Source organism: Stegodyphus dumicola, chromosome 9 (genome assembly GCF_044657685.1).
Source record: "Stegodyphus dumicola isolate Sdum_Otavi_A_Nest chromosome 9, ASM4465768v1".
NCBI classification, from domain to species: domain Eukaryota; kingdom Metazoa; phylum Arthropoda; class Arachnida; order Araneae; family Eresidae; genus Stegodyphus; species Stegodyphus dumicola.
Window position 1 is genome coordinate 7,862,333 of NC_140776.1, and position 16,200 is coordinate 7,878,532.

Here is a 16,200-nt window from a genome sequence, read left to right on the forward strand (position 1 = left end):
GAATTACTTTTCAAATAGTTACTACCAACTATTATCGCCTTGTCTTATATTTAATTAAATTCAATAATGAAGAATCTGCATGAATTTATGTATGTTACGTTCACCCGAGAATATGGGCATCTGGAAGCCTCGAATTTCGAATTTTTTTTATTATCTTGTAGAGGCATTATGTTATTTCGAAGCAGGAATGATGAAAAATGAACAACGCCTTCGCCGGGAATCGAACCACGGACTTCTGGAATACGCGCCTAGCGTGCCTAGCTACACCACGAAGGCACGCTAAGAAGGCGAGAGAAATAACTTATATACATCCCCTTTTAAAGAGCGACTGGGGTTTTATGGGACCCAATCGCCAAATCCTGGGTGTGGAGAATCATCATCCTCCACCCTTTTAGTTCGGAAGCCACTGTTGAGACATTAGGTATTTCGAAGCAGGAGAGATGAAAAATGAGCAACGCCTTTACCGGGAATCGAACCACGGACCTCTGGAATACGTGCCGAATGTGCTGACCACTACACCACGAAGACACGTTAAGAAGGCGGGTGAAATACCTTATAATCTAATTTCATATTTTGTAAAATTTTAACGAATTTTTAATTAAAAGCTCATCTATTTTAAAGCGAGTAGTGGTAACACTGTACGAAATAAAACATTTTTATCTCCAGCGCGCGAGACTGTCTATCGGAAATTCTAAAAATATGCTGATTTTAAATGTATTTTAGCCCAAAGATGCATTAGCCCAAATACTTTCGAAACATGTATGTGTGTATAAATGAAAAAAATATATAATTATAAATATAAAATTAATATAAAATATTATAAAATTTGAAAACTTTCAAACTTTTTTGGTTTAATGTTTTACATTTAATCTGTTTGGTAATTTTTATTTTTCCTTTTACTGCTTTCGTGATATCTGTTTTTTTTTTTTTTTTTTTTTTATAAGTTTTGGTGAGCGGAACTTTTTTTGAAGGCTTATTCTTTGATAGGTTTGGATCCTTGGTAAGTTTTTTTTTTTTTTTTTTTTTTTTCCCCCCTCTTGGCTCAACTATGTTTCAGGGTAGCGGACTGTCATTAGTTTTGCAGTTGTTTTCGATTTTGTCGGAATTATGTATGTGATCATTCTGTAGGTTTGATCTTTTACATCTTTTTTGATATCTCGGACATTTTTTGTAACTGCAGATATGAATTTTTTTTGAAGAAGGCTTATTTAGCTCCACTGTTCTCTTTTTCAAGTGTACCAAGTGGAGTTTTATGCGAACCTATATATTTTATGTATCTTTTGGATCGAAGCATGAATCTGTACTTATAATGCTGCCAGCTTAAGCTTTCTGATTGGTGAGGTGAGGGATGATAAAGCTTTACATGCATTTTGAGATTTTACGCTGATAATTTGGTTGGCATACTTCTTCATGAAGGACATCGACTATTTAGTAGAAGTGAAATCTTTATGGGAGGAGTCATCGTGCTGGACAGAAGCACACGACTGCAGCTCTTCAGTATTAATATAATGACCGTACAACGCTATAGGGATTAAGTTCTTAAGGCTTTTACGGGGAACTGTTGGATGAGACTTTATTATTATAGATGATAATGCGGCCATACTAAGCTCAAATGGTAATTTTCTGAAGGAAAAATGTATTCTTCGCATAGAGCGGGCAACAGTGTCGGTGGATTTAAATCCAATGCAGCATATTTGAAATCCTCTACGAAGATCCAATTGCATTGTGCCCCATGACACTCCAGTTATTAAATTGTATTTGTCTGCATATAGAAAAGTATTTACCACCGTTTATTTTGTTATGCTGTAGAGACATTATATTAATTGGAAGCAGGAGACTTGAAAAATGAGCATCGCCCTCGCCGGGAATCGCACCACGGACCTCTGGAATACGCGCCCAGCCTGCAGACCACTACACTCCGAAGGCATGCTAAAAAGGCAGGAGAAATACCTTATATACTCCCCTTTTAAAGGGCGACTGGTGTTTTTAGGGGACTCAATCGCAAAATCTTGGGTGTTTAGAATCATCACCCACCACCCTTTTAGTTCGGGCGCCATTGTAGAGTCATTAGGTTATTTTGAAGTAGGCGTGATAAAAATGAGCAACGCCCTCGCCGGGACACGAACCACGGACCTCTGGAATACGCGCCCAGAGTGCAGACCGTTACATTACGAAGGCATGCTAAGAAGGCGGGAGAAATACCTTATAATGTTACTATTCTCTTGTTTCGTACCATCTCATAGTACCAAATCTGTGTATCAAATTTCATCGCAATAAACAAATTATTTTCCGAGGTATTCCACTTTTTTATGTTTGTAATTTGAATTTTGGACAGCAACGTGTATTTGAACTTCAGCCGTCCCACGAGAATGATAAGTACACAACCTAAACGCTATTATTAGAGTTATAATAAAAAATAGCATTTCTATCACTGTCAGCTTTGTTATACTCTTCAATTAGAACGCTGGCACGGGCAAGGATATTTTAAAGTTTAGTAATCGTCATTATTAAACATGCAACGGGATTAATTTTTCTTCTACATTTATTTCATCTTATTCAGGTTTTATCCTATCAATATATTGCGCACATTCGTCTAATTATCCATCTGAAAAACACCTTTCCATTTTTTATCTTGTGAATTATGAGATCTGTGATACTGGGATGAAGCGATGCAGATTGTGCAGGCGGGACTCACGGTTAAACGTTTTTGAAGAAATTTAATTTTTAATATCATATATACTATATTCTTTATATCATTCACTGTAAACGACAAATCACTTTTTAAATTGCTGCCACCCAATATTAGAGCCATGTATTTAAAGAAATTAAATAATGAGGAATCTGCATGACTGTATATATATTTCTCGCGCTGTGATAAAACAACGGTACCACAGCCATCCAATTTTGAATGACGTACGTCTCCGCTCGAATATGGGCATCTGTTTCATATTATGTAAAGCATTTATGTGTTTTTGATTAAGAAACTCGACAATTTCAAAACGAGCGATGGCAACACTGTACCGGGGGGGGGGTCGTCTCTAGCGTTCGAGACTATGTATCGCAAATTCTAAAGATAAGCTCTTTTAAATATTTTGTGATATTGCCGTTGAATTGAATTTTGTGGTTTAAATGAGAAGAACATTATATTTAATAAATAAAGGTAACGCACAAAACGTTAAAAAAAAAAAAAGCCCCTATAAGTGTAATATAAAATCTGAAAGCTTTCAGATTTTTATTTATTTTTAATCATATTTTTATTTTAACGGTGTCAGAAATTTTTTGAATCATCTTAAACTGCATTGCTTCAAAATGAGCGCTGATTGTATTTTAAAGAAAAATAGGAATTTCTGGATTTTTAAGCAGTATTATAATTTTAAAGAGAACAATTCATTTTCTCTTCTTTTTCCGTCAGTACTTTTAGGAAAAATATGTGTTTATGCAGGTTATATTCAATACGCTAAATTCAGCGTATTAAATTGAGTCTATTTCCCTCGGTGTTCGGATACGTGGTTCGCCACAGGTTATCGGCTGACGAATGTGAGCTGGACCGCAAAACTGAAACCATTAGCTGTTTTTAACGTTGAAGGAAAAAAAGGGAGGCATGAATCCAATGATCAGATGGTTCCTGTGTTAAGATTTCGAAAAAAGAGTTTGTAATGACTTCAAAAGAAAAACAGACTAATGTGTACTTTTTATTACGAAAAAAGCGGAATGAAAAACGGAAGTAGAACTTAGCTCTCTTCCCTATCCTCGAACACTGCAAATGTTCTTACCATTAAAAGGCGACTGTAATTTTATATATTTTATTAGCGCTTGCATATAATTTTGTGTATTAGTCTTACTAAACATAAATAATTATTTGTCGATTTTTATCTTATTCAATGCTTAGCCCTGATATGGATGTTACAGCTACTTCGGTAACTGACACAATCATATATATATATGATCACGTATATATTCACATATATAACAGCGTGTTAATTATGAACCAAAAAAAAAAAAAATCGAAAAGGAAGGCTCTTTATTCCAAAGAAAACATTAAGAAGCTAACAACTAAAGCAAAATATCGCTGGAGAAATTAACACTTTGCACAAGAAGATTTTTTTTTAATGTGCTAATAACAACATTTTAACCCCATTCTTTCGAATGCTAACCTAAAGTATATTTCTTCTGAAACCTTCATTTTCTGTAACTGAGTGTTATTCATTGTGCAACTTGACAAATGATCTAAGGTTAAAAGTCTTAAGCACTAGCAGCTCTTTTTAGTATTCGAATCCTCTTGATAAACATACTCGCTTCCACACGCTACCATTTACAAGTATCAGATTATACATATCACCGTAACATAGCCAGCTGAAGTAGTTATGATAGTCCATGAAGATATGAAAAGAAGCGACTAGTCTTCTATTATAGTTGATAACTAGAACATTGACTTAATTTGGCATTCATTTCAAATTGAAATTTTCAGTATATTCTAATAGTTCAAAGAAAGTTTTCTTTCTTTCAGGTGCAAAGATTATTCAGCTACTCAAAAGTGGTCCAAGGAATACTAGGTTTGGTTTGGTTTATATGATTATGGCAAAGCACACGAGTGGTGCCTGCTTAAGGGAAGGGTGCCTTCGTGGAGAGCTTGCTAAGAGAAACTGGAAACTGTCTCGTATACACGTTACACATGGGGGAAACCACGAAAGCGCCCATGCAGCCAGCCCGTTCACCGTGACTTGAACCCCTAAACGAACTACTAGTATTCATTGGCTTTCACCGCTCGGCCTGGTGGGCTGTTTAATATAGCTTTACCAGAGAAATGTTTCTGGTGAGATCCTCACGAAGTGCTGCATACACAATCTACCTTTAAGACATGTTTAAACTTGTATGCGAGTTTTGTTACTTAAGATGAATGAATATCAGTAGGTTCATTAAGTTCATTTCATAAACATTTTCCATTTTCTTTTTTATAATCAAACCTCGTACTTTTATGTATCGCCCATGTCGCGTTTTTATTTCTTTGTACGAAGTAAAGGAAGTACTATAATCGCGAAAATTTTAGGGTATCGTATTTCAACGAAAATATCCATCGAATACAATTTGACGATGTTTTTGCGTGACATCTGTACGTAAGAGCAGAGTAAAGGACTCATTTTCCCAAAACGGGCTGCAAGAAGGATTTAAAATGGATTCAGAAGGGATTTTTTTTTGTGACATCTGTATGTACATATGCAAAGTTTTTATGCCTTTAGTTAATCTGCATGCAATAGCTGTAGCATTTTCAACAATTTAAAATTTGCTTAAATGCAGCTAAGCTTAATTTTTTTTACCATAGCAACCATATTTGTTTACATTTGAAACTTAGCAGAATAAGTCAGTTTCTGCACCTTCAGTGTCTTTTTGCCGAGCGGGACGAAAGTAAACTTTCAATTTTGTGCACCGAAAAATCTGCCTTTTTGCCCGCTGGTCGAATTGCTTGTTTTTGTATAGAAATTCTAATTTTAATAGTAAAAGTTGTTTTTTTAATTGTTTTAACTGTATTTTGAGATTTTATGTAATTTTGCCTTGCCGCGAAGTGAGAACTGAATTAATTGAATGAGAACTATATCTCCAATGAAATTCGAGGAAATAAGTTTAAATGAAATGCAGGAAAAATGCGTAGAATTTAATATTCCGTGCAAGGAAGTCATGTGGTGTACACATCAAATTTTTTTTTTTACTCTCATTTAAATATGGTCGGTCTGTTTTTAAGGATATGAGAAATCGGGTTCAATAAGTAATTTTAAGAGAGTTTTTTGGAGGTAATACGTTAAAAATGGGCAACCAGAATGTTTTTCAATCGAAAGAAAGGAAAACATACGGGCGAAATCTGTCAAAAGTAGATAGCAGGAGATTTTAACACCTATTTTTAGATGACTGGATGACTCTGTTTCAAGCAAATTGTTTAGATTTGATCGTACTTTAGTGTTCAAAAGCTGATTTGAGGAAGAAGTATATTTTACTAGAAAACGAATGATGTCGAAGAAGGGAAATAATAATGACTGAGAAAACGATAATACATTAAAATGCTTGGAAATGTTTTTTTGATTTGAGTAGTGCGAAGTATTGCTAACGCTTTGCACAATTCTGACATTTAAAGTGTTAAAATGTTTGGTGCCTCATTAACATTTGAAAGAAAGACATGTTTGGGAGTTAAAGCAGTAGTATTGTTCGTAACACGAGACGCATAACTTTGTGAATTGACGACTGAAATATTAATGTGTCTTTTCAAAAACAAACTGAGTTTCTTATTCGGGAATTTTGTAAATGGAGCTCAGTTTTTACTTTCTTGTACGAAGTATTGTAATCGCGAAAAATTTCGGGTGTCATATTTCAATGAAAATATCCATTTCGACCGCTCTCGAAACAATTTGAACGACGTTTTTGCATTACGTCTGTATGTACGGACAGAATAAAGGACCAAAACGGATTGTAAAATGGATTTAAAATAGAATTTTTCATGACGTATGTATGTATCTCGCATAACTCAAGAACGAGTAGTAATTTTGTATACGGGACTGCTACGACATATAGTTGTGCACCACCATTTTTGGTTGCAGTCGGCTGCACCAATCATATATAAATATATCTATATATATTTGTTCATAATGAAAGTTTTCCGCCAAAAGACGTTTTTAATAAAGTTGGGGGGGGGGACATGAAAGCAGTACCTTTGGGGCGGGTAGTAATCACCGCACAAATCTATGATTTTCTGCCAAGGTTTGGGTAGTTTTTCAAAACCTTTGACCCAGAAATTTGTCAGTCACGCCAAATTTGTGCCATGCATAGAGCGACTAATGGACATGGTAGTAATGTCTAACACCTTAGCAAGCTCTCGAGTGGTTGCATATTGATCTTCTTCCACAAATTCTTGCAGGCGGGCCTCATCAACATCAATAGGCCAACCAGAGCGCTCTGCTTCTTAAATGTCATAGTCCTCGTTTTCGAACTTTCGGTACGAAACCTTCCCAGTGTCATATGATACAACATTAATACCTAAAGCTGTATACATCATTTGGTGACATTCTGCAGCTGACCTTTTGCAGGAGAACTGGAAATAAATGATGGTTATAATCTGGTAGAGTTATAGTTCCATTTCAGACACCTTGTGCTTAATGATAACGATACTTTTTTATAAATTTTACAAGACAGTGTTCTAAAGCAAATCTCTTTCTTTCAAATGCCAAAAATCGTTTGACTAAATATGATTAAACACGCGAACGCAAACTGTTTGTGCAGACGATATTTGCGGTAGCGTGAACTTTTCGTATATTTCCACTCTGTTACCTGGCTCGGTGAGTTTAGTTTTTTTATTCTTATATGTTGGTAAACTGTGAATTTTTTGCTTTAAAAGTGATTGAATTATATGGTTTTTATGTTCCGGTTAAGGTTTTTATGCCTCTAGTTATTTTGCATGCATCAGTTGCAGAATTATAAGTTTAAAAGTTTAAGTGGCGAGTTGAGCCTAAGAAACCGCCATTTGTTTACATTTGAAACTCAGTAGAATAGAGAATTTCTGCGCTTTCAATGCTTTTTGCCGAGTAGGACCAAAAGTAAACTCTCGCTTTTGTGCACCGAAAAATCTGCTTTCATGCTCGCTGGCCAAATTGCTCTTTTTTGCTGAGAAACTCTAATTTTAATTGTAAGAATTGTTTTTTTTTAACTGTTTTAACTGTATTTGATGTTTTATGCTTTTCTGTGTTTTACAATTTTTAATGAAAATGTTTTGTGTTTTTATGTATTTTTGCTTTGCCGCGAAGTGAGAACTGAATTAATTGAATGAGAAATACTAAATCGTCTGTGAAAAACTGTTTCTTTTTTGTTTTGTTTGCTTAATTTCTTTTATAACATCGTTCTAAATATATTAGAGTATTTGAATAGAACATGTAGCAACGACTAGATAATTCTTCAAGTGATATAAATTTTGTACATTCTGAGTTATGATATGAACGAAATCGCCAGAGTGTCGCTATGGTAAAAAAGTAAAGTGAAATTTAAAGAGTACATTTATTCTATTGTGGTTTATGCGCTATCGACAAAGCATATTTAATTCAATCCAATAAGTTTAAATGAAATGCAAGAAAAATGCGTATAATTTAATATTCCGTACTAGGAAGTCATGTGGTGTACACATCAGATTTTTTAAAAAACGGGATTGTTTTCCACTTTCTTGTTACGGCAAAAACCTTAACTTCAAATATTACTATAATCATTTCATGAAACCTTCTACAAACATTTTACGAAATACTGGGAATTAAATGAAGAAAAAGCTAAGGTATATGTAGATATCTAAAATATTTTCAGACAATTTTGTAAATGTAAAGATAGAAATTTCTCAAAATACAGCTAGTGCATGTGCTCAAACAGGTATATTTCATGGAAGTTTTAATTTATCGCTTTAATCCATTTAATTCCTTATACCTGACAAAAGTGACAAAAAGAGAAAAGTTAGCGACAAAAGTAAAAGTGATATATTGATAAATATTTTTGTGGGAACAAGACTAGTAATTTTGAAATTTAAAATATTTTTAACCTAAAATGTAAGAAAAATTCAAAAGTTATACTTTGATATTATGTTTATCTCCTGTTTCTAGCATATTATGTAGTATTCTGCTAAAATAACACCAGTAACTGTTTTAATTCTATTATTTTACAAAATTTGGGTGTCGATACCTTCAACCTATTTGGAAACGATGCGGCAGAAGGATTTTAAATACTTTGCGAAAGAATACTTCGTTATGCATTTCTCTTTTTCCTTAGACGAGCATATTTTACTTATGTGTTAACTGTGCAATAAAAAAAATCAAATTTTTATGCGTCTCTAATGTCAAATGGGTAAGAAGAGGCAAACGTGAAAGCAAGTCATTTGTATAAAGACAAAGAAATCGAAAAGTAACTGTTTATTTCTTTTATCAGAACTTTTAACCTGCAATATCGAAATTTCATTTGCATCCGTAATTCTAGAAATATTGACGATTGTTCCCTAAACTCGTAGATGTATATAAATATACATACATTCACAAAATGTATTGTCAAAGAAAGTTCGTTCACAGAATCAAAAGCTCTTATATGTATCTGCTCTTGTCACATCCAGTCTCGTGTCTGGAGATGAGAATGCTCGGCAAGCCACCTAGCCGTGGTCATATATAGTAGACAATGTGGGTCCTTTATGATAACAGTGACGATAATATGATGATGATGATAACTACAGAAATTTTCGATGTTCCATAAAATTTCACTGTCCTGAATCAGTGAGAACCAGAATCGCATTTTCTAAGTATGACGTTTTAATGCACTAATCTTTGGCTATTACTTAAACAACATTTTTGAGTAATAACTTATCATCCGAGACAGCATTCTTTCGCGATTCTAATTCCAGCATTAGGCTCTTAATTTTATAAATAAAGATACATCATACAGCCGTTAGATCAGATTGAATTATTTATCAGAGACAATGCATTTTTATTCTGCTGGAAGTGCTTGTGTTTTATAAACAGTACTGGCTCTTAATTGCAACAATCCATTGAAAGCTAGGAGCAGAACCCGAGGTGGTTCGCGACTTTAATTATAAACAATTATTCGGCCATGGGTGTTGTTCAAAATGCAAATTTACAATTAGAGGGACGGTAAATCAAGTACGATGAGACATGCATATGTAAACTTAGCGAGCACTTAAGAAGTGTATCGATGGATATCAAAAATTTCCCAATCCAAGAACGTTGTAACGTCGACTATTCTCTGACTTAAAGATTTGTGGAAAGAAAAAAGAAATTACTAAATCAAGAAGAATCTTTCGTATCAACACGTGCTATATGCATATTCCGAGTACATTATAAGACCTATTATTTTTTAAATGTTTAGAAAATGATGGTCGTTTCTAGAAACGTAAATAGGATGGATAACATGTGCATCATATTTATTGCTCAACCGAAAAGACAAAAGTCTTCCTTTTCTGGGTCATAATCAGGAACTTGAAAACAAAAATGAATGAAAAGCGAACCTTTCAGAGGCAGCCTAATGACAGATTAACGACGATTCCTGGAAAAGCAGGCACAAACGTTGTCAATCACACATGTGAATGGCGATGGCCTTCTCTGGTCAGCCACAAGACGAGACGCCGTGAATAACTGTCAACTGATGATTGACAGAAATGTAACCGCTAGTGAACCGGCCTCTCTTTAGAATCGGCAGTTCGCTTTGTTCTGACAATTTCCGTCTTAGAAATTTCAATGCGAGAATGCCCCGGTTAGGAATAAACAGGTAAAACAAAACGAGGAAATAATATGGACCGAAAGCTTTGAGAAAAATCCTATATTTAATGCAAACCCGAGTGACAACATAATATATTAAAAGTCCTTGAGAAATTAAATTATCGACTCGCCAAATACGCTCATTATCTAAGCACATCCTTCAGTATGGCTGCAAAAATTGACTATTAGGCAATGGCCTTTCAAGCCTCCAGCCTGATGTCGAACAGTGAAAGGTGCGACTTTGTAACAAGCGTCCTGAGACGTGCGATGATTGACACATCGGTGAATACGCCAAAGACCCAAATCCCCGAAATGATTCCATTGATCTATGGAAGTATTCTGTATCCCCAACAATCTCAGAATTGGTTCATTTATAAAATTAAGGAAACTGGAATCCTAATAGTGGCCTTGGAATACAATAACACATAGAAAAGGGAATATTTTTGTCGATGTGTACTTCAAACCGATTGTTAGGTGGTGAAAGTCTTGTCGGAAATACTATTGTTGATTTAGCCAGGTTTACAGATCTTTTCACGAAACGAATATTCTGTGAAGAAGAGTTGTTAACGTCGCAACTTTTTCCATACACAATATTCATAAACTGGTAATAATAAGTAGTTAAGAGCTATAAAGGATGGTAACTTTGCCCACTTTAAGTAACTTTCGGCGCACGATATCTAATCCTATTTATAGCGTGGAGAGAACAACGTTGTCAGATCACAGACAGCGAATTTTACTTTCCGTATTGACTCTGGAAAAGTATTAAATTATTTTAAAGCCCTCGCTTTTACCTAAGTAATTAAAAATCTCTGTATTTGGACATATGAAAAATTGGTAAAATTCAGTTTATTCATTTCATACTGAAACGACAAGATGGGAGAAAATGAATTAGAACAGAATTCTCAAGCTATGCGTATGATATACGACATTAGAAGTGTGTCTTTTCATTAAGTATGCAAACGGTATGAACACTTCATAAGAACATGATGCGAGTAACAAATATTCTGTTAATTATTTGTTCCCATCAAAAGTGTAAAAATATTTTTAAGTTGCGTTTAACTCACATACGCATGTTATCTAATGATTTTTTATGCTTACAGAATTGTCTTCTTCCATCACCTCATTCTTGAGTACATTTTTTATTTTCTAGACGTACAGGCACGCAACGTTTCGTAGTAAACATTCAAATCACACCAGAACACTTATTTCGTCTCTTCTTCGGTGAACTAGGTTTAATTTCCTTGGGCTTCTGTGCCAGACCTTATCACAGAGTAGTGAAATAAGTCATTTTTTCAAATATTAGATAGCATAATTCGTAAAAAAGCAACATATAGGCCCGATTTGATAGCAATTATTGAGGACGGCAGGTAGTTTTGGAGTTGAGTAGCATTCGGAATGTTCGAAGTGAAAGTCCAAATATTTGATAGCAGTTGATATTAATGTTGAAGAAGAGTCCCTGAGGCGATATTTACTTCCAGTTTGCGGAGCAGAGTGTTGTGCTGGTGATAGCAGTGAAGTTCTGAGACTGAACGAGAGCTGGTGTTTTCATCATTAACATCATACTGTAATGTGGGAATAGTTGGATTTTTTACTTTGACAATGTTGTTTACCATTATGTCTATTATTTGTGGTGTTCTAGTCTCATTGTGTATTGCTTCATTGCGTATATACCATGTACTGTTAGTCCTTTGTCTAAGTGGGACATTTTTATTTAGTCTCTTTAAAGTAATAGATGCAAACCCATATAAATGAGGGTTAATTAATGAGCCAATGAGGTTGCCTTTCCGGATTTCGCTTAAAAATTGGGGTTGACTACGTATAGTTTGGCTTGGTTATTTTAGAACTGTAGCTTGTTTTCTTTTTCCTTCCCTTTGATATTGTATGTTTAAAAACTATGCACAAATCTGATGCGCATTTGTTTCAAAATAACGACCTGGAAACAATGCCGTCAGCTTTCATGAAATGATGAAAGCTAAGTCAGTAAAGGATGTAGCAAATTAATACCAAAATGCATTTTTGGTATTTTTGTTAACTGCAAAAAGTATGCACTGCATTCCACGTATACTTCAGCCGTTAGCCGTTAATTCATGTTCTCATTGTTCTATGTTTCTATTTAGTCTAAAGGGGAAATTTGCCCAAAAGGCCTATTAACTTCGTTTTGGCATTTTGCGTCGGTTCACTTTTCAAATTGTTGCCACCCAATATTAGAGCCCTGTATTATATTTAAAGATATTAAATAATGAAGAATCTGCATTAATGTATGTATGTTTCTCGCACTGTGAAAAAACAACGGTACCTAGAGACATCCAATTTTGAATACCATAGTCCTGCACTCGAATATGGGCATCTGGAAGCCCGAATTTGGAATTTGTTTTATTATCTATTTCATATTTTGTCGAGCACTAAAGAATTTTTGATTAACAAACTCAACGATTTAAAAGCGAGCAGTGGCAACATTGTGAATCAAAATTCATAATATAACACAAAATGCTAGAAAATCACCCCTTTGGACGTAATATAAAATCTGAAAGCCTTCAGATTTTTTTTAAATAATACTTTTTCTATGTGTATTCTTTTCCTATTTTGAAACATAGTAATAAGACATAAATTTTTGTTGTAAAGTTGCATTTGCAAAACACTGGAAATAAACTTGAGAAATTTTAGCCATATCATTTATTTAATTGAGAATTTGTATTTTCCTCAATATTAAAAACAAAAAATCATAAATTCTTTCTTTCTTTTTTTTTTTTTTTACTATTATTTCAGTATCAGGACCAGTCGGCCAATAAACTTATACCTTAACTTCAAATCATTCATCATTAACTTATTCGATGCAAAATCGTTAAAGCAACTCCGAAAAATTGCCCACAAATATGAATCCTTAATCTTGGAAACTTTATATTATAAACTTTATTAGGTGAAAAGTTGTCTATCTACTTAAAATTTCCTTCAATTTCGGAAAGATGAATCTTTTGTACCTGAAGCAATACGTAAGTTTTAATACAAAATTAACATATGGCTTGCATTCATTTTCTTCCCACCAGCCATAAACTGATATGGGAATTCCCATCCGCTGAACCAATCGAAATAAAATTCCAGGTATCGTTAACTGAAAGTGTGCATTCGAGATTATGATGATTTAAAAAAACGATAAAACTATCATGGTTATAGATTGATTCAATCTTAATTTATAAAATTTATAGATTAAGACTGAATCAATTTATAAAACGATTTATAACTGAATTAGAATTTTAAGGATTTTATAGCACATCAGATGGCAACAACAGGCAAGCCACATGCCGTTCGATGACTGAACTAGGTTATGACGAAGGCTAATTTTTTTCTTGTTTATTAACATTTAGTTATTCATATTACTTTTAATATTTTAGAACTATATTTTTATACAATATAATTTATATTTATCGGTAAATAGTAAAAATGTCTTTTTAACTATAATGCTTTTATCAGGGTTTCCTGGGTAAATGAAGAAAAATGGGAGGTTTTACTTCAAATATATATATATTTAATATCTACAAATATCTACTTAAGGAAAGGAATGCCTTCGTGGAGGTCTTTCTAATGAAAACTGGCTCGTTTACGCGTTATACATGGGGAAACCACGAAAGCCCCCAAGAAACTTACATTAACATATTTTCAGTTTATTCAGCATTTGAATACAAACAGGACAATTACGAAACCTAAAGTTTCGAACACACTCTCTTGGAATTTTGTTATAAATTCCATTATATTGAAACAAAACAATTTTAATAAATCAGGCATAAAATAAAGCAATACGTAACTGAATAACTTTAATACGAATTACTGATCTTGTCTTGATGAGTAAATGAGTTGATTGTTACAAATTCGAATCGTTAGTGGATTAATAGCACCTTTTGTGCTTGTTCTTAATTAATTGTTCAGCACCAGGGATTTATTTGATTGTATTCAGCTTAGGAATACAGAGATTTTAGGTGATTTCACACCTGTGCGCAATGAAGCTTTCACTTATGAGAATATTTGTTCATTGGGTACAAGTTTATCCCAAAACTGAAATTAATAACATGGATACTGAGTCTGACTCAGCAGCTGAGGGGAAGTTCTGTCAATGAAACACGAGTGTAAGCGGTTACAAAGGTGAAATAAGATTATCTAAATTACATTGCTTTCTGAAATGGGAATAACTTAAATGTGGTTGATTAATTACGACAAACTACGTAGGGGCTTTCTTCCTGATGAAGGAATACATTCTTAGTAGACTTTCTAAAGCAGTGTTTCCCGAACCTTTAAAAATTTCGCGTAAGTTATGATCTGGAAAAAAAAAGGGGGGGGTAAAGAAAAGTTGCTTGTCGTAAGAAAAATAATGTAATAACTAAGTAATAATAAATAAATATGCATAATTTTTATTGCCCACCAGCACCCGAGCGGTAACGTCGCTGAACACTGGTAGTTTGGTCCTGGCGAACGGGCACTCTTAATAAATAAATATTGAATGTCTTTAAAGGGTAGACTTCTTGCAAGTGTTAAGATGGAAAAAAAAAAACCCGTTTTTTTTTTCATATCGTTAAATGAATTCCTGAGCTAGGCTTTTCACAGAGTTATCTAGGATGTCTTTGGATTCTCCATTTATAGCAAGAGATTCTACAGCACTCTTTTAATTTATACATTAATCAAGCTGGAAAACAAGCGTCCTTCATATACAGTGGAAATACTGCTTTATTTCTTTCTTTCATTAGCATAGTTGAACTATATATTTATTTCTTTCATTAGAATACTTGAAAAATGACGTTTAGTCAAAAATTCCAGAAAAATAATTTGAGCTTTGAAAAGTTTCGCTTTGAAACGAAACCTCTTTGAAGTGGATTTTTGTTTTCCACTCTTTTGCTTCCTTCTGTCAGGAAAAATTGTTCCCAGTGTTGCCATAGTAATATCCGATTTTTGTAGACAGTCTCTCTCTTTTTTTTTTTTTAACTAGCGTATTTTTATCATATACTTTTAAAATTTAATTTTTGTGCACTCGTCAAAGGGCCTTTAGTTTTAAAGAAACAGCGTAGGACAAAATGAATCAAATTGAAACGAGTTTACCAAATAATTCAAGATTAAAGCTTCTCCTACTAGCAAATATGTCTGGTCAGCAGGTGTCTTTTCCTGTTCTATCGCTCCAAGCAAACTTTTCCCATCTATCCCCCAGATTTCAAACCATTTACCAGTCTGAGATATCCCACATTGTTTTCCACCCCTCCTTATTACTGTGTTAATGCATGTTTTGGTATGATTTTGCTTTTATATTTCTCATAATGGCACTCTAATAATATTTAGTATTGCATTTCGAGTAGCAAATTTTAATAAGTTTGAATTCTTAGTTTTTTAAAATTACTGCATTATGTCAATCTACACTGTCCTCCAAAAGTTAAGGAACAGCATGTTTTTTTTCATAGCTCACCAGTACAAAAATGTCAGCAACGTTTAAATTCACAGTTCATGTGTATGACAGTAACGAAGTTTAAAAAAATATATGCAAAAACAATAGCAACCACTTTTATTTTATAGAAAGGAATACTCATATAACAGTTGGAAAAAATGCAAAAATTGTAATTTATGTTCACGAGTGTTGATCTTCAGTTGTTATTACAGTTTTGTGGGCAATATCCAGGAGAGTCTATAAATATCCAGGAGGAGTCTTTTGCCCGATTCGTTGAGGTGGCGGGCGATCGGATGGATGGAAATAGGGATGTCACAAGTTGATGCTGTTAAACGTCTTAATGTCTCTCGTAATTTGGTCTACCGAATATGGAATCAGTCTTAATCCGAAGATTCTGCGTCTAGAAGACATGTTCCAGGCAGACCAGCCGTTACAACACCTGCGGAAGACCGTTATTTTGCTCTTTCGGGTCGAAGGAGCAGTAACATTAATGGGCCTCAGTTTATG